Source organism: Nycticebus coucang, chromosome 8, assembly GCF_027406575.1.
Source record: "Nycticebus coucang isolate mNycCou1 chromosome 8, mNycCou1.pri, whole genome shotgun sequence".
In the NCBI taxonomy this organism is placed as follows: domain Eukaryota; kingdom Metazoa; phylum Chordata; class Mammalia; order Primates; family Lorisidae; genus Nycticebus; species Nycticebus coucang.
Window position 1 is genome coordinate 105737542 of NC_069787.1, and position 23943 is coordinate 105761484.

At 44.0% G+C, this 23943-nt stretch overlaps 1 protein-coding gene and 1 pseudogene across 4 annotated transcripts in view; one reads left to right on the forward strand and one right to left on the reverse strand.

The window, feature by feature from the left end:
• The window catches only part of LOC128591418 (60S ribosomal protein L15-like), a 39025-nt pseudogene extending 19904 nt beyond the window's left edge, over positions 1-19121 (forward strand).
• Positions 1-23943, reverse strand: part of PIK3CB (phosphatidylinositol-4,5-bisphosphate 3-kinase catalytic subunit beta) — a 202107-nt gene that overhangs the window by 155070 nt on the left and 23094 nt on the right. For 3 of the 4 annotated variants that reach the window (XM_053598897.1, XM_053598901.1, XM_053598898.1), the window contains exon 2: positions 10960-11064. The exons of the other annotated variant lie outside the window; for it this stretch is intronic. The gene's annotated coding sequence lies outside the window, so the exon portion shown is untranslated. The remainder of the gene's footprint in view (positions 1-10959; positions 11065-23943) is intronic. 4 annotated transcript variants of the gene reach the window in all.

Sequence of the window (23943 nt, forward strand, 5' to 3'; positions counted from 1 at the left end):
TGGCTTTCCACCGGTTCTCAACCTGTGGGTTGTGACCCACAGGAACTGTATTAAAGAGCCACAGCATTAGGAAGGTTGAGAACCACTGCTTTAGACAAAGCTTCATTTCTTTAACCAATTACAAATCAAAGAATCTTTAAACCCACCTATAACCTATAATGCCCTGCTTTCAGATGTTCTGCCTTTTGGGGCCAAAACCAAACCTTACACGTACTGATTTGTGACTTTATGTATAACTCCTGTCACCCTGAAATGTGTAAAACCAAGCTGTAACCCAACCATGGCAAGATCACTTGCTCAAGGTTTCTTGGGAGTGGCTCTTGGGGGCCATGGTCACAGATTCAGCTCAGAAATGAACCTCTTAAATTATTTTACAGAGTTTGGGTTCTTTTCCATTTACACTATCTATGGCAGACCATATGACAATTTGACCACAGTTATTTTCTGAATAAAAGCAAAATGTCTATGTACATCATTTCATACTCGTAGGAGTATAAACACTAGGCACTCAACAATATCATCTTTATGAACGTTTTTCTAACTGCGTAATCATCCATACATATTAAGAAAAAAGAACCCTGAGGCAAAGACAAAGAACCAACTGAAGGAAGAGGAACTAGCAAACACTAGATGGCAAGTTTAAACAAGTGACTGTTTATTTTCAGCATGTTATTCAGATAACTTGATGAGGAGCTTCTAAGTAAACCTTTTCAAGTTAAAACATACCATTTACCAAGTAAAAGGCTTAATTACAATACTGAAGAAAGTAAGACAACCCTTCGAAATTTCTGTATCTTTTTTTTTTTTTTTTTTTTTTTTGAGACAGAGCCTCAAGCTGTTGCCCTGGGTTGGGAGCCTTGGCATCACAGCTCACAGCAACCTCCAATTCCTGGGCTTACGCGCTTTTCTTGTCTCAGTCTCCAAGTAGCTAGGACTACATGCGTCCACCACAACACCCGGCTACATTTTAGTTGTAGTTTGTCATTGTTGTTTGGCAGGCCTGGGCTGGATTTGAATCCACCAGCTCTGGTGGTATGTGGCTGGCGCCTTAGCCGCTTGAGCTACAGGCACTGAGCCCAAAATTTCTGTATCTTTTTTTTTTTTATTGTTAAATCATAGCTGTGTACATTAGTGCATTTCTGTATCTTAATGACAACTGCAAACAAGGTATAAATCTTCAAAAACCTCTCTCTCCTTAGCAGCTATAATCTAATCCTATCACTTAATGTTTAATTGGCTTATCACCCATGTGAGTAGCAATATACTTTACCCTTACACAGGTAGCAAAAAAATAAGTCAACACTAAGGTGAAAATTTTCCCAGCTCCTTATAAAATTTCCCAACTCAAAATTAGTAAGTGTATTCTTTAAAAAAAAAAAAAAAAATCAATCTAGCTCATTTAATCATGTCCTACCTTGCAAAATAAAAACTCATGACTACTATTCAAAACACAGCTTTCTCCTGAGCTCCTGAAGCTACTTCATCTGTCACAGCCAAGTTACATAGACACCTTATGTTTATGGCAAAGTATACCTTTTAAGACCTTTTTTTTTTGAGACAGGGTCTCGGGTGGTGCCTGTGGCTCAGTCAGTAGGGTGCCGGCCCCATATACCAATGGTGGCGGGTTCAAACCCAGCCCCAGCTTAACTGCAAAAAAAAAGATTCACTCGAGACAGGGTCTCACTATGTAACCCTCGGTAGAGTGCTATGACATCACAGCTCACAGCAACCTCTAACTCTTGGGCTGAAGCGATTCTCTTGCCTCAGCCACCCAAGTAGCTGGGACTACAGGCACCTGCCACAATGCCCAGCTATTTTTTTTTTGTTGCAGTTGTCATTATTGTTTACCTGGTCGGGACCAGGTCAGAACCCGCGTACCTCCATGTATGTGGCTGGCACCCTAACTACTGAGCTGAACCTTTAAGATTTATGTTTAAGGGCAGCACAGTAAGTAGGGCGCTGGCCCCATATACCGAGAGTGGCAGGCTTGAACCCGGCCCTGGCCAAACTGCAACAAAAAAATAGCTGGGCGTTGTGGCGGGCACCTGTAGTCCCAGCTACTCGGGAGGCTCAGGCAAGAGAATTGCCTAAGTCCAGGAGTTGGAGGTTACTGTGAGGCTGTGAGCTGTGATGACACAGCACTCTACCAATGATGCCAGAATGAGATTCTTTCTTTTCTTTTTTTTAAACAGACAGAGTCTCATTTTTTGTCACCCTTGGTTCAGAGTGCCGTATCGTCACAGATCACAGCAACCTCCAGCTCTTGGGCTTAAGTGATTCTCTTGCCTCAGCCTCCCGAGTAGCTGGGACTACAGGCACTGCCACAACACCTGGCTATTTTTTTGTTGCAGTTTGGCCAGGGCCGGGTTTGAGCCCACCACCCTCCATATATGGGGCCGGCGCCCTACTCACCGAGCCATAAAGCGCCACCTGAGACTCTCTCTCAATAAAAAAAAAAAAAAAAACATTTATTTTTAAGCCCCCAGAATTTTTTCTTTTTTTGAAACAGAGTCCCATTTATGTCCCCCTTGGTAGAGTGCTGTGATGCCACAGCTCACAGCAACCTCAAACTCTTGGGTTTAAGCGATCCCCTGGCCTCAGCCTCCCAAGTAGCTGGGACTACAGGCGCCTACCATAACACCTGGCTATTTTTTGTTTGTAGTTGTCATTGTTTGGCAGGCCAGGGCTGGGTTCAAACCCGCCAGCTCCGTTGTATGTGGCTGACGCTCTCTCTAGTCGCTGAACTACAGGCGCCAAGCCTAAGGCCCCAGAATTTTAACTCCTGTGAAAATGTTTCACTAAAATTTGACTAGAAGACAACTTTACCAGTTCTGACATCCTTGCAGCAGAGCATAAGGATTTGTGTTGCTTCTACAACTATGAGAAAACAGTCTATGATAAACATTCTTTTAAGGAAATGTTCTTAAAACATTCTCTCACCTTTTCTCTTCCATGAGAAAGACCCACTTCCAACTCTCTTTGGAAGTGCTCTAAACTTTCCCTTTGTTCTTCGTAAATAAAATTTCTCTTTGTAACACTGAAAATAAAATTTTAAAAATAAAAATATATAAAAAGAAAATTTAGAAGGGTGGCACCTGTAGCTCAGTGGGTAGGGCATCAGCAATATACACCCAGGCTGACGGGTTCAAACCAGCCTGGGCCAGCTAAACAGCAGTGACAACTGTAACAACAACAAAAAAAAAAAAAAAAAAAAAATAATCGCCAAGCATTGTGGCAGGCGCCTGTAGTCCCAGCTACTTGGGAGACTGAGGCAAAAGAATTGCTGAAGCCTAAGAGTTTGAAGTTGCTGTGCTCTGTCTCAAAAAAAAAAAAAAAATAGGCGGCACCTATGGCTCAACAGAGTAGGGTGCCAGCCCCATATGCCAGAGGTGGCGGGTTCAAACCCAGCCCTGGCCAAAAACTGTAAAAAAAAAAAAAAATTTTTAGAAAAAGGAAAATAAAAACCATTCCACTGCTCAAAACCACAGTATACTATATAACCAAATCCAGGTGAGGCTGTGGAGAAACTGGAACCCTTCTTTATTGATGAAAGGAATGTAAAATGGTATAAGCCTGTCAAAGACAGTACGACTGTTCCTCAAAAAATTAAAGCAGGCAATGCCCGTAGTCCAGTCGGTAGGTCGCCAGCCACATACACTGAGGCTGGCAGGTTCAAACCCAGCCCAGGCCAGCTAAAACAATGACAACTCCAAAACAAAAAGAAAAAAAATAGCTGCATGTTGTGGCGGGCGCCTGTAGTCCCAGCTACTTGGGATGCTGAGGCAAGGGCATCGCTTAAGCCCAAGAGTTTGAGGTTGCTGTGAGCCGTGACGCTACAGCACTCTACCCAGGGCGACAGCTTAAGACCCTGTCTCAAAAAAAAAAAAGAAAGAAAATTAAAGCAAATTATCCAACAATCCCACTTCCCGGTATATAGCTGAGAAGAATTAAAAGCAGGAATTCAAACAGATTTGTACACTAGTGTTCACAGGAGCACTGTCCACAAATCCAAAAGGTGGAAATAGTACAAGCATAACCGTCAACAAATGAATGGATAAACAAAATGTGGTATGTACATATAAAAGAGTATTATTTAGCCTTTAAAAGGGATAAAATTCTCGTACAAGCTACAACATAGATGACTCTTAAAAACATTATGCCAAGTGAAATATGTCAGAAGCAAATGGACAAATATTATATGATTCCACTCATACACGGCACCAGTAGGAGAAAAGTCAAATTCATGGAGACAGAAAATAAAATAGTTGTTGCCAGGGCGGCGCCTGTGGCTCAGTCGGTAAGGCGCCGGCCCCATATACCGAGGGTGGCGGGTTCAAACCCGGCCCCGGCCAAACTGCAACCAAAAAATAGCCGGGCGTTGTGGCGGGCGCCTGTAGTCCCAGCTACTCGGGGGGCTGAGGTAAGAGAATCGCTGAAGCCCAGGAGTTGGAGGTTGCTGTGAGCTGTGTGAGGCCACGGCACTCTACCAAGGGCCATAAAGTGAGACTCTGTCTCTACAAAAAAAAAAAAAATAGTTGTTGCCAGATACTAGATAGAGGGGACAATGGCAATTTATTTAATGGGTATAGAGTTTTGGTTTGGGACAATGAAAATATTCTGGAGATGAGTAGTAGTGATGTACTTAATGCCACTGAACTGTACACTTAAAAATGTTAAAAATGGGCTCTGCACCTGTAGTTCAGTGGTTAGAATGCCGGCCACATACACAAAGGCTGGTGTTTCAAATCCAGCCCGGGGCCTGCTAAACAACAATGACAACTACAACAAAAAAATAGCCGGGCGTGGGCGGCACCTGTGGCTCAGTGAGTAGGGTGCCGGCCCCATATACTGAGGGTGGCAGGTTCAAACCTGGCCCCAGCCAAACTGCAACAAAAAATAGCCGGGCATTGTGATGGGTGCCTGTAGTCCCAGCTACTTGAGAGGCTGAGGCAAGAGAGTTGACTAAGCCCAAGAGCTGGAGGTTGCTGTGAGCTGTGATGCCACAGCTCTCTACCGAGGGTGACAAAGTGAGACTCTGTTTCTAATAAAAATAAATAAATAAAATAAGTAAATAAATAAATAGCCTGGCATTGTGGTGGGCACCTGTAATCCCAGCTACTTGGGAAGCTGAAGCAAGAGAATCACTTAAACCCAAGACGTTGAGGTTCTGTGAGCTGTGATGCCCCAGCACTCTACCGAGGGCGACGTAAACTCTGCCTCAAAAAAAAAATGTTTAAAATGGTAAACTTCACATAATTTTACCACAATTTTTTTAAAAACCCAAATCCAAATAAATTCATCTTAACCATATAGGCACACTGTGCCTCCAACTCACCTTTCCCTACTCTTCCTACCTCCCTGTGGTATTCAAAAATCTGTTTTGGGCGGGGTAAGGTGGCTCGCACCTGTAATCCTAGCACTCTGGAAGGCCCAGGCAGGTGGACTGCTTGAGCTCACAGGTTTGAGACCAGCCTGAGCAAGAGTTAAGACCCCATCTCTACTAAAAATAGAAAAACTGAGGCAAGAGGATCGCTTGAGCCCAAGACTTTGAGATTGCTGTGAGCTATGACATCACAGCACTCTACCCAGGGTGACGGCTTGAGACTATTAAAAAAAAAATCTATTTTATTTATACTCTCTTCTCTTATCACCTCAGAAACTTCAAACACCCAGCCTCATACTTCTTTAGCCACAAGTTATACCTCTCAGCTGTAGCCTTGCCTTTCACTCCCTTTATATCTTCACTCCTGATCTTCATTCCCATCACCACCCTGAAGAAAACCCAAAGGCCTGACTTTCTACCACCTTCACAATGTTGATGTCATCTCTGACTACCACCCTCCTCACTCCAATCCAGCCACAGTGGCCCTCATACTGCTCTTAGAACATAAGCACAATCAGGCCTCAGATACTCTATATTTAAGTTCCTTCAGTCTAGAACAGTGGTTCTCAACCTTCCTAATGCCGCAACCCTTTAATACAGTTCCTGTGGGCAACCCATAGGTTGAGAACTGCTGGACTACAATGTTCCACTACCTCCAATCCACATAGCCTACTCCCTTACCTCATTTAGAGCTCAAATGTCACCTAATTAGAGAGAGCTTTCTTAACCACACCTTATAAAATGATAAATCTGCCCTTACCATCAATGTCTACCTTTCCCGAATATATTTCCATCTCTTACTAACAACTGTAAACAAGGTACAAACCTTACAAATAGCACTCACCACCACCCGATATACATATAGTCAACCCTTTATATCTGTGGGTTCCATATCCATGGAACCAACCAATTATGAATCAAAAAAATTGGGGGGGTTCAATCTATACTAAACATCTACTGACTTTTTTTCTCGTCATTATTCTCTAAACAATACAATAATGATTTACATGGCATTTACATTACATTAAGTATTATAAATAATCTAGACATGATTCAAAGTATATGAGACTATATGCACAGAATATATGCAAATACTATGACATCTTATATCAGGGACTTAAACATCCTGGATTTTGCAATCCCCCACAGAGAGCAAGAGACAACTGTATATTTATCTTCCCCACACTCATTAGAATAGTAACTCCAGGGGCAGCACCTGTGGCTCAAGGAGTAGGGTGCTGGTCCCATATGCCGGAGGTGGCGGGTTCAAACCCAGCCCTGGCCAAAAACCACAAAAAAAAAAAAAAAAAAAAAAAAAAAAGAATAGTAACTCCATGAGAAAAGGACTTCTGTTTACGTACTGAAAACTGCCACAGTATGATGGCTCGCACCTGTAATCCTAGCATTCTGGAAAGCCAAGGTGGGAGGACTGCTTGATATCAGGAGTTCCTACCTCTACAGAAAAATTAGCCAGAAGTGGTGGTGCACACCTCCTGCTACCCAGGAGGCTGAGACAGGAGGATCACTTCAGCCCAGGAGTTTGAAGTTGCAGTGAGCTTTGATCATGTCACTGACAAACTGTACCTTGTCTCCAAAGCAAAAACATGTACTAAATAAAACATGGCCTCCAGTCCCTCAGTGCATCCCCTTGATCAAGCCTGCATTCCATAGCTAGTGTCAGATTTCTCATTTCCACATAAAGGTTACGCTAGCTAAGTCCACACTGTCTGCCATGTCATGCTAGCTCATCTCAAACTGGGGCTTCACTATTGCTCAGAAATCCTTTCTATTCTGTCCTGGTAATCACATTAAGTTATCCCACCATCATCTCTGGCTTGGTCAATTGCAAAATCCTCTTAAATGACCTTCCTGCTTCCACTTTGCATCTATAATCCATTTTCTTTTTTATTTTTGAGACAGAGTCTCATTTTGTTTTCCTTGGTAGTGTTGTGGTGTCATAGCTCATAGCAACCTTTAATTCTTGGGCTCAAGTGATCCTCTTGCCTCAGCTTCCCAAGTAGCTGGGACTATGGGTGCCTGCCACAAGCCAGGCTATTTTTAGAGACAGGTGGCTCAAGCTGCTCTCAAACTCATGAGCTCAAGCAATCTGCCCATCTCAGCCTCCCAGAGTGCTAGGATTATAGAAGTGAGCCACCATGCCCAGCCCTGTAACTCCCCAAAAAGTTGGACATTCCTGCTAAAGTATGTATCACAGCATGACATTTTATATGCATGAAATGTCCAAAGACATTGAGCCTAAACTCTACACCATGGCCACAGGGCCTTATATGAACTGATTCTGCCTACCTCTTCAACCTCATTTCAGGAAGCTATGGTTTTCTTTTTCATTTTTTTTTTTTTTTTTAAGAGACAGAGTCTTATTTTGTCACCTTCAGTAGAGTGCTGTGGCGTCACAGCTCACAGCATCCTCCAGCTCTTGGGCTTAGGCAACTCTCTTGTTTCAGTCTCCTGAGTACCTGGGACTACAGGCACTCACCACAATGCCTGGCTATTTTTTATAGTTTGGCCAGGGTGGGGTTCGAACCCGCCACCCTCGGTACATGGGGCCAGCGCACTACTCACTGAGCATAGGCGCCGCCCATGCTACGGTTTTCATCCCACCCTGTTGCAGACTCACTGGAGTTCTTTCCATTCTTCTAACACAACCAGCTCATTTCCACCTTAAGGTGTTCACTTAGCTCAATCTGAAAGTGGATAAATTCTTGTCTTCCACACCTTACCTTAATGTCACCTCTTCAAAATTAGCAAACCAGTTAATCAATCAAATCCCTTATTTTAATTCTCTTCATATCACATTACAATTTGCCTGACGCTATTTATAGATAATTTGAGTGTTCTGGAGCTAATCATTGAAGTGAATAAGAAAAATACCAAATTGCAGGTATTCAATAAATATTTCATGAATTTAGTAGTTACCCTACAATATTTTCCTAAATGTCTTATTTCAGGATCCCACCCCACTACTGATAACTGTATGCCTAATAGATAACCTCAATCCCTACATTATTTTTTTTTTTTTTTGAGACAGTCTCACTATGCCGCCCTCGGTAGAGTGCCGTGGCATCACCCCTCACAGCAACCTCCAACTCTTGGGCCTAAGTAGCTGGGACTACAGGCACCTGTCACAATGTCTGGCTATTTTTTGGTTGCAATTATCATTGCTGTTTAGTAGGCCTGAGCCAGGCTCGAACCCGCCAGCTTTGGTGTATGTGGCTGGCGACCTAACCGCTGAGCTGCGAGTGCCGAACCAGATCCCTACATTATTAAAAAAGTAGGATGGGGCTTGGGGCCTGTAGCTCAACCGGTTAAGGTGCCAGCCATGTACACCAGAGCTGGCGGGTTTGAATCCAGCCCAGGCCTGCCAAACAACAATGACAACTACAACCAAAAAATAGCCAGGCGTTGTGGAGGGTGCCTATAGTCCCAGCTACTTGGGACACTGAGGCAAGAAAATCGCTTAAGCCCAAGAGTTGGAGGTTGCTGTGAGCTATAAGCCACAGCACTTTACCCAGGACGACAGCTTAAGGCTCTGTCTCCAAAAAAAAGTAGAATGGTTTTCTTCTGTGCCTCTAAATTTTTTCATTCACCCTGTCTTCCTTCTCTGGTTTCTAAACAGAAAGGTCATTACTCTTTTTGTCAGTGTTAAGCCCTCTGTCCACATTAATCTGAAATGTCCCTACCTCCTCACAGCAAAAAATTAACTACTCTCTTTAATATTTAAACTACTCTAATAGATCCTTCCCTTGTACCTAAAATATTCTACTTGCTAATGTTAACATATCTAGCAGGCAAGATAAACCCAGTCAGAAATTTATGTTAACAGTATAACTAGGGTGGACCATGTTATTTATTGTCCAAACCAAGTTTACTGGTTTGGACAATAGCTGGGCATTAGTTGGGTGAGGTGGCTCATACCTGCAATCCTAGCATTCTGGGAGGCTGAGGCAGGTGGATTGCTTGAGCTCAGGAGTTTGAGACCAGCCTAAGCAAGAGTGAAACCCCATCTTGGGCGGCGCCTGTGGCTCAGTCGGTAAGGCACCGGCCCCATATACTGAGGGTGGCGGGTTCAAACCCGGCCCCGGCCAAACTACAACCAAAAAAAAAAAAAAAAAAAATAGCCGGGCATTGTGGCGGGCGCCTGTAGTCCCAGCTGCTCGGGAGGCTGAGGCAAGAGAATCGCTTAAGCCCAGGAGTTGGAGGTTGCTGTGAGCTGTGTGAGGCCAGGGCACTCTACCGAGGGCCATAAAGTGAGACTCTGTCTCTATAAAAAAAAATAATAAATAAAACCCCATCTCAATCAAAAATAGAAAAACTAGCCTGGTGTTAGAGTAGGCACCTGTAGTCCCAGGTACTTGGGAGGCTAAGGCAAGAGGATCTCTTGAGCTCAAAAGTTTGAGGTTGCTGTGAGTTATGATGCTATGACACTCTACCCAAGATGACAGAATAGATTCTGTCTCCAAAAATACACATATATATGTATATATATAGCTGGGCATTCATTGTTCTATAACAGGCTTTGAACTAGATATATCCCCCTAACTATAATTCCAATGCTTAAGAAATTGATGACTTCATCCTAACTACCTCCTACATACTGGTTTGAAATGAATTAAGAACTAAAATATTCAGGCTTGGTGCACGTAGCACAGTGGTTATGGTGCCAGCCACATATACCAAGGCTGGCAGGTTCAAATCCAGCCCAGGCCTGCTAAACAATAACAGTGCAATCAAAAATAGCCGGGCACTGGCTCGGTACCTGTGGCTCAAGCAGCTAAGATGCCAGCCACATACACCTGAGCTGGCGGGTTCGAATCCAGCCCGGGCCCACCAAACAACAGTGACGGCTGCAACCAAAAAAAATAGCCAGGCATTGTGGCAGTTGCCTGTAGTCCCAGCTACTTGGGAGGCAGAGGCAGGAGAATTGCTTGAGCCCAGGAGTTGGAGGTTGCTGTGAACTGTGATGCCACAGCACTCTACTCAGGGTGACAGCTTGAGGCTCTGTCTCAAAAACAGAAATAACAGGGCATTGTGGCGGGTGCCTGTAGTCCCAGCTACAAGGGAGGCTGACGCAAGACAATCACTTCAGCCCAAGAGTTTGACGTTGCTGTGAGCTGTGATACCACGGCTACCCAGGACGACAGAGTGAGACCATCTCAAAAAAAAAAAAAAAAAAGAACTAAAATATTCAGATTTTATCACCTACTTTTCATTCTCTACTCCATTGTAATGTGATTTTTCAGCCATAAATATCATCCTAAAACGGCCTCTGGTGGGGTCATAAACAACCTTCTGTCAAATCTGAAAAGTTTCTTCAGTTTTTAATTAACCTCTCTAAAATCTTTCAATACCACTGACCCTCCTCTCTCCATGAAACTCTGTTCTTAGCTCGTGTTAAACATAATCCTACATATCAGACTATCATAAAACATAACCTATCCCCACTCCCCATCTCACAGATTAACCAAAATATTTAGAATCCAAGTAATATTCACATTTTTCTTGTATATTTAACTTCTGGAAAAATAAGTAATTAAAAATTAAAATTGGACACTTACCTCAAAATGATAGCCCCCATTTCAGTCTTTTAGGAAAACAGATGGCATTACTTATTTTTTAAAACTGGCGTTTTCATGGAAGACTTTTTCAGATTAGATGATATGCTACAAAAAGTTGAAGAAGTAGTATTAATCTAAATGGGCTAAACCAAAATAAGTCAGATAGATTTTATTATATATATATATATATATATATTTAATTGCTTACAACTCTACACATTTTAAAATACAGGTTGAAGATATGAGGTTGAAGACATTTATGTTTACTAATTACCTATATTCCTTTACTCTCAGATTTTGGCCATTTTCTTATTAATTAGTAGGCTTTCTCCATACAGGACCAGCCAGGACTGGCTACATAATCTGCAGGATCCAGAGCAAAGTACCAATGTGCCAAAAGAACCACCCATTTAAGAAGATAGTGCTAACAGCAAAGAAGGAAGCCCTGGCCTCCCTCAAAGTCAAAGCCAAAGCCAAGGTTTCGAAGACCAAGAATGAAGTGCTAAAAGGGGTTCACATGTTACTCATCTTCCTGCTGTCCAAGACACTGCACACTGCAAGGCAGGCCTAATATCCTTGGAAGGGAACCCCCAAAAGAAACAAGCTTGAGCAGTGCCCCACCACCACCTAGCAGACAACAGAACACAACACACTGTATTGATTATGTATGTCCAGGCCAACAAACACCAGATCCAAGAGGCCATAAAGAAGCTCTAGGACAGTGGGTCCTTTAATATAATTCCTGTGGGAACTGGAAGGTGGCATTAGGAAGGTTGAGAACCACTGCTCTAGGACAATGATGTAGCCAATACCCTGATCAATACCTAATTTCAACTGGCTTGGGACTAGGATGCTTTGAAAAATGCCAACAAAATTGGGATCATCTGAGTTCCACTGAATAATTTCAAATATATATATTTCTTCCCCAGGCATGGTGGATCACGCCCGTAATACCAGCACTTGGAAGACTGAGGCAGGTGAATTCCCTGAGTTCACAGGTTCAAGACCAGCCTGAGCCAGAGCAAGACGTCATCTCTCAAAAAATAGCCAGGAGTCATGGTGGGTGTCCCAGCTACTTGGGAGGATGAGGCAAGAGGATTGCTGGAACCCAAGAGTTTGAGGTTGCTGTGAGCTAAGACACCACAGCACTCTACCAAGGGTGACCAAGGGAGACTCTGTCTCCAAAAAAAAATTAAATAAATAAATATATATGTATATATTCTTTTTCACCATAAAAATTTTTTTAAATAAGTAAATAAAAATTCAGGGCCACTTATTCAAAAATTAAGAATTTTAAGATGGTAACAGGGATCATTTACGTGAGGGGGCCTGCATGACCACCTAAATTGTACACTCATGAGGCCAGCGTTGTTCAGGACACCAATTCTCCAACTGTTACGTATACTACAATTATTTTCCCTCAGATCTGTGGCTTATTTTTTCATTTTCCTATGGTGTCTTTTGATGAACATGGATTTTTTTAAATAAGGGAATGTTATAAAACATATCTTAGAACAATGTCAAAGTAAATCAAAATCACAAGAAAATTAGTGGGCAACACTATGCATGCAGTGAGGCAGCTATGACTGTGTAGGGGGATGGGAGTATATGGAACACATGGAATCCTCCACTTAATTCTGCTATGAACCTAAGACTGTTCTTAAAAATAAAGTCTGCCTGAAGTCTCGGCTACTCAGGGGGCTAAAGCAAGAGGACTACTTGAGCCCAGCAGTTTGAAGCTGTGGTAACCCATGATCACATGCATGAATAACCACTGCACTCCACCCAGCTTGGCAACAGTTTAAAAATATTTTTTTTTTACAATTTATAAACTAAAATAAGGCCAGACGTGGTGGCTTGCTTCTGTAAATCCTACTACTTTGGGAAGACGAGGCAGGAGGATCACTTGAGGCTAGGAGTTCAAGAAAAGCCCGAGCAAGAACGAGATTACATCTCTACGAAAAATAGAAAATTAACTGTGTGTAGTAGTGCATGCCTGTAATTCCAGCTTCTGAGGTGGCCTGGGCAGGAGGCTTTCTTGAGCCCAGGAGTTTGAGGTTGCAGTGAGCTATGAGGATGCCACTGTACTCTAGCCTTCGCAATAGAACAAGATCTTGTCTAAAAAATCTAAAAAATTAAGTAAGACTGGGTACAGTGGCTCATGCCTGTCATCCCAGCACTCTGAGAAGCCAAAGCAGGATTACCTGAGCTCAGGACTTTGAGACCAGCGTGAGCAAAACAAGACTCTGTCTCTACTTAAAAAAAAAAAAAAAAAAAGGAAAAAAATAAACAGACATGGTGGTACACGCCTATAGTCCCAGCTACTTGGGAGGCTGAGGCAGAAGGATCGTTGGAGCTGTGGCTCATGCCTGTAATCCTAGCACTCTGGGAGGCCGAGGTGGGTAGACTGCCTGAGCTCACAGGTTCAAGACCACCCTGAGCCACAGGGAGACCCTATCTCCAAAAATAGCTAGGCATTGTGGCGGGCACCTATAGTCCCAGCTACTTGGAAGGCTGAGGTTAAGAGAATCGCTTGGAGGTTGCTGTGAGCTATGAGGCCATTGCACTCTACTGAAGGTGAACAAGTGAGACTCTGTCTCAAAAAAATAAATAAACAAACGACATTGAGACACTAATTTCTGCATAATTCATGTGGCAAACATCCCAAGACATTTTGTTGACAAGGTTGTGAAGAAATAATGCCTATTTCTTGTCCCTTGCTGTTAATTAAGAGGAAGGTACGAGAACAATTTTAAGGGCAAATTGGAAAGATCTATGAAAATTACATGGCTCAGTGCCCGCAGCTCAGCAGCTAGGGTACCACCACACACACTGGAGCTGGCGGGTTCAAATCCAGCCCAAGCCTGCCAAACAACGACAACTGCAACCAAAAAATAGCTGGGCATTGTGGTGGGCGCATGTAGTCCCAGCTATTCAGGAGGCTGAGGCAAGAAAATCACCTAAGCCCAAGAGCTGGAGGTTGCTGTGAGCTGTGATGCCACAACACTCTACCAAGGGTGAAAAAATGAGATCCTGTCTGAAAAAAAAAGAGGCAGCGCCTGTGGTTTAGTGGGCAGGGTGCCAGCCCCATATACAGAGGGTGGCGAGTTCAAACCCAGCCCTGGCCAAACTGCAACAAAAAAAATAGCTGGACACTGTGGTGGGTGCCAATAGTCCCAGCTACTTGGGAGGCTGAGGCAAGGGAATTGCCTAAGCCCAGGAGTTGGAGGTTGCTGTGAGCTGTGTGATGCCGCGGCACTCTACCTTTATTACCAAGGGCAATAAAGTGAAACTCTGTCTCTACAAAAAAAAAAAAAAAAAAGACAACTTGCCCAAGATCACAAGACTACTATGAACACAGTACCTCTCATTGTAAGAGGACAACATTCCAAGAGAATAACAGAAAGGTTGAATCTTGGGTTTCAGAATCTACTGTGGGAAGGAACCAAGGCTACTTCACTCTTATTTTTTAATCCTCTCTCCTTAATTCTTACTCTTCCCTTTATTCTCTTTCAGTTCCCTTTGAATTCCTCCCACCCCATCTCCACCTTCCTTCCTCTACTCAACCATCATTAAGGCCTTTGTCTGTCTCCACACATATCTTGCAAAGGCTTATCTCAAATCTGGTGACTTTAAAGTAGTCAAAACTGTATCAAAAAATTAGAAACAAGGGCGGCACCTGTGGCTCAGTGAATAGGGCGCCGACCCCATATACCAAGGGTGGCAGGTTTGAACCCAGCCCTGGCCAAACTGCAACAAAAAAATAGCCAGGTGTTGTGGCAGGCGCCTGTAGTCCCAGCTGCTCGAAAAGCTGAGGCAAGAGAATCTCCTAAGCCCAAGAGCTGGAGGTTGCTGTGAGCTGTGATGCTACAGCACTCTACTGAGGGCGATAAAGTGAAACTCTGTCTCTAAAAAAAAAAATAAGAAACAATTTAAACATCCATCCATATATTAAGCTGTCCTAAAAAAAGAATCAAGCAATTCTGTACCTGCAGATATGTAATACCAAATATATTGTTAAGGGATAAGAGAAGACACAGAATGAGTATGCTATGTTACCATTAGTGAGGGTAAGAGTTTACATGTGTACCTACATGTGTTTACATGTGTACCTACATGTTCATAAATGCACAGGTCATCTATGGAATAACACACAAGAAAACATAAAAGCAGTACCTCTTAAGAGGGGAGGTTAAAAAAAAAGACAGACATAAAGATTCTTACACTTATGTGTATCCCTTTTGAATTTTATATCACATGCATGGACTAACCATTAAAAATAAGTACAAGCAGGCAGCACCTGTGTCTCAGTGGGTAGGGCGCTGGCCCCATATACCGAGGGTGGCGGGTTCAAACCTGGCCCCAGCCAAACTGCAACAAAAAGTAGCCAGGCATTGTGGCAGGCTCCTGTAATCCCAGCTACTCTGGAAGTTGAGGCAAGAGAATTGCCTAAGCCCAGGAGTTGGAGGATGCTGTGAGGTGTGACGCCACGGCACTCTACCGAAGGCAACAGAGTGAGACTCTGTCTCTAAAAAAAAAATAAAAAATAAAAAAATAAGTACAAGCTAGGCATAGTGGCTCACAGCAATTTGGGAGGCTATGGTGGGAATATTACTTGAGCCCAGCAGTTCGAGACCAGGCTGGGCAAAATAGCAAGATCTCATCTATACAAAACATTTAAAAATTAGCCAGGCACAGTGGCATATGTCTATAGTCCAAAGTCCTAACCACTTGGGAGGCAAAAGGGGTAGGATCCCTTGAGCTTAGAGGTTCAAGGTTGAAGTAAACTGTACTCCAGCCTGGGTGACAAAGCAAGCAAGACCCTGTTCCTAAGAAAAAAAAAAAAGTCAACTCTCTGCACCATGGGTTCTTTATTCATGGATTTAACCAACCATGAATCAAAAATATTCAGGAAAAAAAAACACCTGTACTAAACATATACAAACATTTCTTATCATTATTCCCTAAATACAGTATAACTATTTACTGTAAACATACTATTTACATTGTATTAAGTATTACAAGTAATCAAGATTTTGACATAGGTAGGAAGTCTTGGAACCTACAGATACCAAGAACAAGTGAATTCAAATAAATATACACCAAGTCTAGTGCCTAAACAAACAAATCTAAAAAACAGGGTGGCTGACTCAGCGCCCATAGCTCAGTGGCTAAGGCGCCAGCCACATACATTGGGGCTGGTGCCATTAAGCTGGTGCCTTCTAAACAATAATGCCGCCACCAACAACAACAACAAAATAGCCAAGCATTGTGGCGGGCGCCTGTAGTTCCAGCTACTTGGGAGGCTGAGGCAAGAGAATCGCTTAAGCCGAAGAGTTTGAGGTTACTGTGACCTGTGACGCCACAGCACTCTACTGAGGGCAACATAGTGAGACTGTCAAAAAAAAACCATGGTAGCTACTGCTACTCCTTTTGAATGTATTTTTCTTTCTATACACACACAATAAAAATCCTTTTATAAGCCAGACATAGTGGCTCATGCCTGTAATCCTAGGTTGCAGAGGCTAAAAAAGTAGCCACTCTGGGAGGCCAAAGCGGGTAGATTGCTTAAGCTCAGAAGTTTGAGACCAGCCTGAACAAGAGCAAGATCCTATCTCTACTAAATAGAAAAAGCTAGTTGGGGGTAATGGCAGCCACCCATAGTCCTAGCTACTGTGGAGGCTGAGGCAAGAGGATCTCTTGAGCCCAGGAGTTTGAGGTTGCTGTGAGCTATGACACCATGGCACTCTACCCAGGGCTACAGAGTGAGCCTCTGTCTCAAACTTTAAAAGAAAAAAAAAAGCCTTTTTTACATATATATATGTAAAAAAGATAGATAGATATATTTTTTTTTTGAGACAGCGTCTCACTGTGCCGCCCTCGGTAGAGTGTCATGCCATCATAGCTCACAGCAACCTCAAACTTAGGCTTAAGCAATTAGGCTTAAGCAAATTTAGGCTTAAGCAATTCTGTTGCCTCAGCCTCCCAAGCAGCTGGGACTACAGATGTCCACTGCAACGCCTATCTATTTTTGTTGTTGTTGTTGTTGTTGTTGTTTAGCAGGCCCAGCCAGGTTTGAAACCACCAGTGCTGGTGTAGGTGGCTGCCACCCCAACCACTGAGTTACAGTCGCAGAGCCAAGCCTTTTATATATTTAAATAGTTAAAAAACACAAGGTGGTAGTTTCCTGGAAGGCTGTTATTTAGTTGCTAGTAACAATGGACCCACCCTCGCTGAGTGACCAAATCGTATCAAGACCTCTGAGAGTTTATTTGGGCAAGCAGATGATGTACCACAATAGAACCAACCATAGCTAATATATAGCAGTGGTTCTCAACCTGTGGGTCGCGACCCACAGGAACTGTATTAAGGGCCGCAGCATTAAGAAGGTTGAGAACCATGCTATAGAGAATTGAGTACACATAAACCATTCTTAAAATAATCTTCAGATGAAGATCTTGCCTAGCCGGGCGTTGTGGCAGGCACCTGTAGTTCTAGCTACCTGGGAGGCTGAGGCAAGAGAATCACTTAAGCCCAACAGTCTGAGGTTGCAGGGAGCTGTGATGCTACAGCACTCTACTGAGGGCAACATAATGAAATGGAAGGGAGGGAGAGAGGCAGGAAGGAAGGAAGAAAGGGGAGAGAAAAAGATCTTGCCAGATGTGGTGGCTCATGCCAATAATCCGAGCACTGTGGGAAGCTGAGACAGGAGGATTGCTTGAGCTCAGGAGTTCGAGGCTTATCTGAGCAAGAGTGAGACCCCAACACATGAAAAAAAATTGAAAAACCCAGCTGGGCGCCACGGCGAGCATCTGTAATCCCAGCACTGTGGGAGGCTGAGGCAGCAGGATGCCCACAGCCTGAGTTTGAGGTTGCAGAGAGCTAATGACACCACTGCACTCTGCTCAGGTCAAAGGGTAGAACGCTATCTCAACAAAATAAAAAAACAAAAACAAAAGAAAGATCTATACTACAGAACTCCTATTTTCTTACTCTCAGGACTACTTAAAGTTATAGTCATCAGGCCAGATAAGGTGGCTCACACTTCTAATCCTAGTTCTCTGAAGGCCAAGGCTAGAGGATTCCTTGAACTTAGGAGTTGGAGACCAGCTTGAGCAAAGTGAGACCCCCATCTCTCCTAAAAACAGAAAAAAATTAGCCAGGCATTCTGGCTGGCACCTGTGGACCCAGCTACTTGGGAGGCTGAGATAGGAGAATTGTTTAAGCCTACAAGTTTAAGGTTGCTATGACCGAGGCTAAGGCCATGGTGACCTCGGTGACCACTGTGGTGACACAGTGAGATTCAGCACTTTGAGAAGCTAAGGTGGGAGGACAGCTTAAGGCCAGGAGTTCAAGACCAGCCTGGGCAATACACTGAGACCCCATTTCTACAAAAAGTTTTTTAAATTACTTGGGCATTATGGTGGTATCACTACTCGGGAAGCTGAGGCAGGAGGATTGCTCAGCCTAGAAGTTCAAGTCTTCGGTGAGCTATGATCTAACCACTGAACTCCATCCTGGGCAACAGAGTGATACCCTGTCTCTTTAATTTGATTAAAAAAAAAAAAAAAGGCAGTGCCTGTAGCTCAATGAGTAGGGTGCAGGCCCCATATACCAGAGGTGGCGGGTTCATAACCGGCCCCAGCAAAAAAAAAAAAAAAAAAAGCTGGCAGTACCACCAGCTCTCAGTGCTCCACAGGGCTCCCCACCCCACCGGGCCGGATAAAGAGCACAGACTGGGATACAAGGCTAAGCAAGGTTATGTCATACACAGGATTCGCGTGTGCCGTAGTGGCCACAAACGCCCAATTCCTAAGGGTGCAACCTATGGCAAGCCTGTGCATCAATGGTGTTAACCAGCTAAAGTTTGCTCAAAGCCTTCAGTCTGTTGCTGAGGAGTGAGCTGGACGCCACTGTGGGGCTGTAAGAGTCCTGAATTCTTACTGGGCTGGTGAAGATTCAATGTACAAATTGTTTGAGATTATCCTCATTGATCTATTTCATAAAGCTATCAGAAGAAATCCTGACACCCAGTGATCACCAAACTAGTCCACAAGCACAGGGAGATGCATGGGTCGACATCTGCAGGCCAGAAGAGCCATGGCCTTGGAAAGGGTCATACGTTCCACCACACTATTGGTGGTTCCCGCCATGCTGCTTAGAGAAGACGCAATACTCTCCAGCTCCACCATTACCGCTAATATAAGTAATGTTTGTAAAATTCATAACCTAATAAACAATTTAGGACAGTCAAAAAAAAAAGGGGCTCAGCACCCATAGCTCAGTAGTTAGGGTGCCAGCCACATGCACTGGGTCTGATGGATTGGAACCCGAACAGGGCCTGCTAAACAACAATGACAACAATAACAAAAAACAGCCCGGCATTATGGAGGGCACCTGAAGTCCCAGCTACTGGGAGGCTGAGGCAAGAGAATCACTTAAGCCCAAAAGTTTGAGGTTGCTGTTGAGCTATGATGCCATGGCACTCTACCGAGAGTGACATAGTAAAACTCTATCTCAAAAAAAAAGTACAATCATCAAAGTTGTACAATCATCAAAGCTGCTGGAAAGAGTTCTAACTAATCTTTGCAAGAAACCATAAAACAACTGAGCCAGGGCGGCGCCTGTGGCTCAGTGAGTAGGGCACCGCCCCATATACCGAGGGTGGTGGGTTCGAACCCAGCCCCTGCCAAACTGCAACAACAACAAAAAAAAAATAGTCGGGCGTTGTGGCGAGCACCTGTAGTCCCAGCTGCTCGGGAGGCTGAGGCAGGAGAATCACGTAAGCCCAAGAGCTGGAGGTTGCTGTGAGCCGTGTGACTTCACGGCACTCTACCGAGAGCAGTAAAGTGAGACTCTGTCTCTACAAAAAAAAAAAAAAAAAAAAAAAAAACAACTGAGCCAAAATACACACAATCAAGTAAAAAGTCAAATGCAGCCAAGATGAATTAAAGATTCTGACACCCTGGTGGCCCTATTCAAATCTTGATGCTGGGGGAAACTCAAAAATAAAAGTCAGGCAGCACCCGTAGCTCAGTAGGTAGGGTGCCGGCCACATACACCAAGGATGGTGGGTTCAAACCCGGCCCAGTCCAGCTAAAACAACAATGACAACTGCGACAACAACAAAAAAGCCAGGCATTGTAGCAGGCACCTGTAATCCCAGCTACTTGGGAGGCTGAGGCAAGAGAATAGCTTAAGCCAAAGAGTTTGAGGTTGCTGTGAGCTGTGATGTCACAACACTCTACTGAGGGCGAAAGCTTAAGACGCTGTCTCAAAAATAAATAAATAGATAAAATAAAATTCATTACTTATTTTGAGTATTAGGCCAGAGGATATAGAAGTAAAAGGTAGGGCGGCACCTGTGGCTCAGTAGGTAGCGCACCAGTCCCATATACCAAGGTTGGCAGGTTCGAACCCTGCCCTGGCCAAACTGCAACAAAAAATAAACGGGCATTGTGGCAGGCACCTGTAGTTCCAGCTACTTGGGAGGCTGAGGCAAGACAATCGCCTAAGCCCAAGAGCTGGAGGTTGCTGTGAGTTGTGACATCATAGCACTCTACCAAGGGCGACAAAGGAAAACTCTGTCTCTAAACACACACACACACACACACACACACACATACACACCCCAAAAAACAAAAACAAAAACAAAAACAAAGTATATGCCTAATCAACAAAGTTTTGAAGCTTACTTACCATGCTAGGAACAAAGAAGCCTGGAGAGCAAATGTCAATGAAATTGTGAAAGGTGGGCGGCACCTATAGCTCAGTGGGTAGGGTTCTGGCCCCATATACAGAGGGTGGCAGGTTCGAATCCAGCCCCCAGCCAAACTACAACAAAAAATAGCCAGGTGTTGGGCGGCGCCTGTGGCTCAGTGAGCAGGGCGCCGGCCCCATATACCGAGGGTGGTGGGTTCAAACCCAGCCCCGGCCGAACTGCAACAAAAAAATAGCTGGGAGTTGTGGCGGGCGCCTGTAGTCCCAGCTACTCAGGAGGCTGAGGCAGGAGAATCGCCTAAGCCCAGGAGTTGGAGGTTGCTGTGAGCTGTGTGACGCCACGGCACTCTACCGAGGGCAATAAAGTGAAACTCTGTCTCTACAAAAAAAAAAAAAAAAATAGCCAGGCATTGTGGCAGGTGCCTATAGTCCCAGCTACCCGGGAGGCTGAGGCAAGAGAATCACCTAAGCCCAGGAGTTGGAAGTTGCTGTGAGCTGTGACACCCCAGCACTCTACCGAGGGTGATAAAATAAGACTCTGTCTCTAAAAAAAAAGAAAGAAAGAAATTGTGAAAGGTGTCTTCCACAGCTTGTTGAGAATTGAGTATCTTTCCTTGCAAGAAATAGTCCAGAGCCTGGAAGAAGTGGTGGTCAGCTGGTACAAGTTCTGGCAAATACAGTGGATGACAGAGAGTTTCAACGTCCAGCTTCTGTAGTGTGCGCAATGTTGTTTGTAAAACATTTGTGCAACAGCACTGTCTTGCAAGAGGATTGGTTTGCCTCTATTTACCAATCTCCACTACTTAATCACACATATCCTCAACAACTGACCAGGTTTCATGCAGCTGTAGTAGACAGTGGATAATACCAGTGCTGGACCAACAGACACTATTAGCTTTTTCTTTTTTTTTTTTCCCCGAGACAGAGTCTCACTTTGTCCCCCTTGGTAGAGCACGGTGGCATCATAGCTCAAAGCAACCTCAAACTCTTAGGCTCAAGGGATTCTCTTGCCTCAGCCTCCCAAGTAGCTGGAACTACCAGTACCTGCCACAACACTCGGCTATTTTTAGAGAAGGGGTCTAGCTCTAATTCAGGCTGGGCTGGAACCTGTAAGCTCAAGCAATCCACACGCCTCGGCCTCCCAGAGTGCTAGGATTACAGGCATGAACTACTGCACCCAGCCCACCATTAGCTTTTTTTGATGAATAGTTGGTTTTGGACTATGTTTCAGTGCTTCATCTTTATCCAACCATTGTGCCAAATGCTTGCAATTGTCAAAAAGAATCCATTTCTCATAATACATAACAATATGGTGTACAAATGCTTCACCTTTATGCCATGACAACAAAGAAAAGCAAGTTTCAAGATGTTTTCACTTCTGACACTTGTTTACTTCACGAGGAACCCATCTATCCAGCTTCTTTACCTTGCCTATTTGTTTCAAATTGTCCATTACTGGTGGAACAGTAACATCAAAACCTCGCTGCTAAGTCATGCATAAATTGAGATTTATTCACTTCCACTACAGTTTGCAGATCATCACCTTGGTCCAAGGTCACACATCTGGATCATTTTCAAAATTAAAACCACCAGAACAGGCCAGGAGCAGTGACTCACTCCTATAATCCTAGCATTCTGGGAAGCCAAGGTGGGCAGAATGCTTGAGCTCAGGAGTTCGAGACCAGCCTGAGCAAGAATGAGAGCCTATCTCTACTAAAAAATAGAGAAATTAGCCAGGGGGTGGCACCTGTGGCTCAGTGGGTAGGGCACCAACCCCATATACCGAGGGTGGGGGGTTCAAACCCAACCCCGGCGAAACTGCAAAAAATAGCTGGGCGTTGTGGTGGGTGCCCTGTAGTCCCAGCTGCTCAGGAGGCTGAGGTAAGAGAATCGTGTAAGCCTAGGAGTTGGAGGTTGCTGTGAGCAGTGTGATGCCATGGCACTCTACCGAGGGCAATAAAGTGAGACTCTGTCTCTACAAAAAAAAAAGAAAAACTAGCCAAGCACAGTGGCATATGCCTGTAGTCCCAGCTACTCGGGAGGCTGAGGCAAGATGATTGCTCAAGAGCAAGTATTTGAGGTTGCTATCAGCTGTGATACTACAGCACTCTACCCAGGGAGACAGAGTAAGACTCCATCTCAAAAGAAAAAACAAAAAGTGTTTTGGGGGCGGCGCCTGTGGCTCAAAGGAGTAGGGACCAGCCCCATATGCTTGAGGTGGTAGGTTCAAACCCAGCCCTGGCCAAAAACTGCAAAAAAAAAAAAATAATAATAATTAATTTAATTAAAACAAAAAGTCACCAGAACAGAACTTTTTAAACTATCCACAGACTCTACATTCATTAGCCACATCCTTCCCAAACATTTCACTGATACCCTGACCTGTCTGTGCTGCACTGGTTCCACAATGGAGCTCATATTCAAAAATAATATGAATATTTGATTTATCCATGGTTTCACAAAATTGCTCTAAAAAAAATTTAGAAAATAATCACAAGCCAAAATCTCTGTTTGGGCTCCACTCCTGTAGCTCTATGAGTAGGTTGCCAACTGGCCACCTACACCCAGGCTGGTAGGTTCGAGCCCAGCTCAGGCCCACTAAACAGCAATGACAACTGTAACAAAAAACAGCTGGGCATTGTGGTGGGCACCTGTAGTCCCAGCTGCTTGGGAGGCTGAGGCAAGAGAATGGCTTCAGCCCAAGAGTTTGAGGTTGCTGTGAGGTGTGACGCCATGGCACTCTACCGAGGACAACATAGTAAGACTCTGTCTCAAAAAAAAAAAGTGTGTTTTTTAAAATGAGGATGTATTTTCACAACAATAACAAAAAACAAGAAGTGTCAAAGTGAAATATCAGAGATATCAACTGTCGAAATCTAATATTTCATACTTAGTAAACTAATCAAATCAGGGAGATCCTGACTTCATGGGTTCCCATTACTCACTGATCCCAGCCTACATACAGCCATCTAGGAATCTCCATCCTGGAATTCTACTGCTCAAAACCTGACATGCTCCTGTCTAAAATCTAACCCTTCTGCTTGGCAGTCAAGCAGAAACAAAGAACTAACTAGCACCATCAAGCCCTAGCTCTAACTCCTCCAATTACAGTATAACTTTAGGAAAGTTCCCTTAACTTCCATTTTCTTATTTTTTTATTATTTTTTTTGTTGTTGTTGTTGAGACAGGGTCCCACCCTATGCCCCTGAGCAGAGTGCAGTGGGCGTGGTAGCTCACTGCAACCTCAGACTCCGGCTGCGGGCA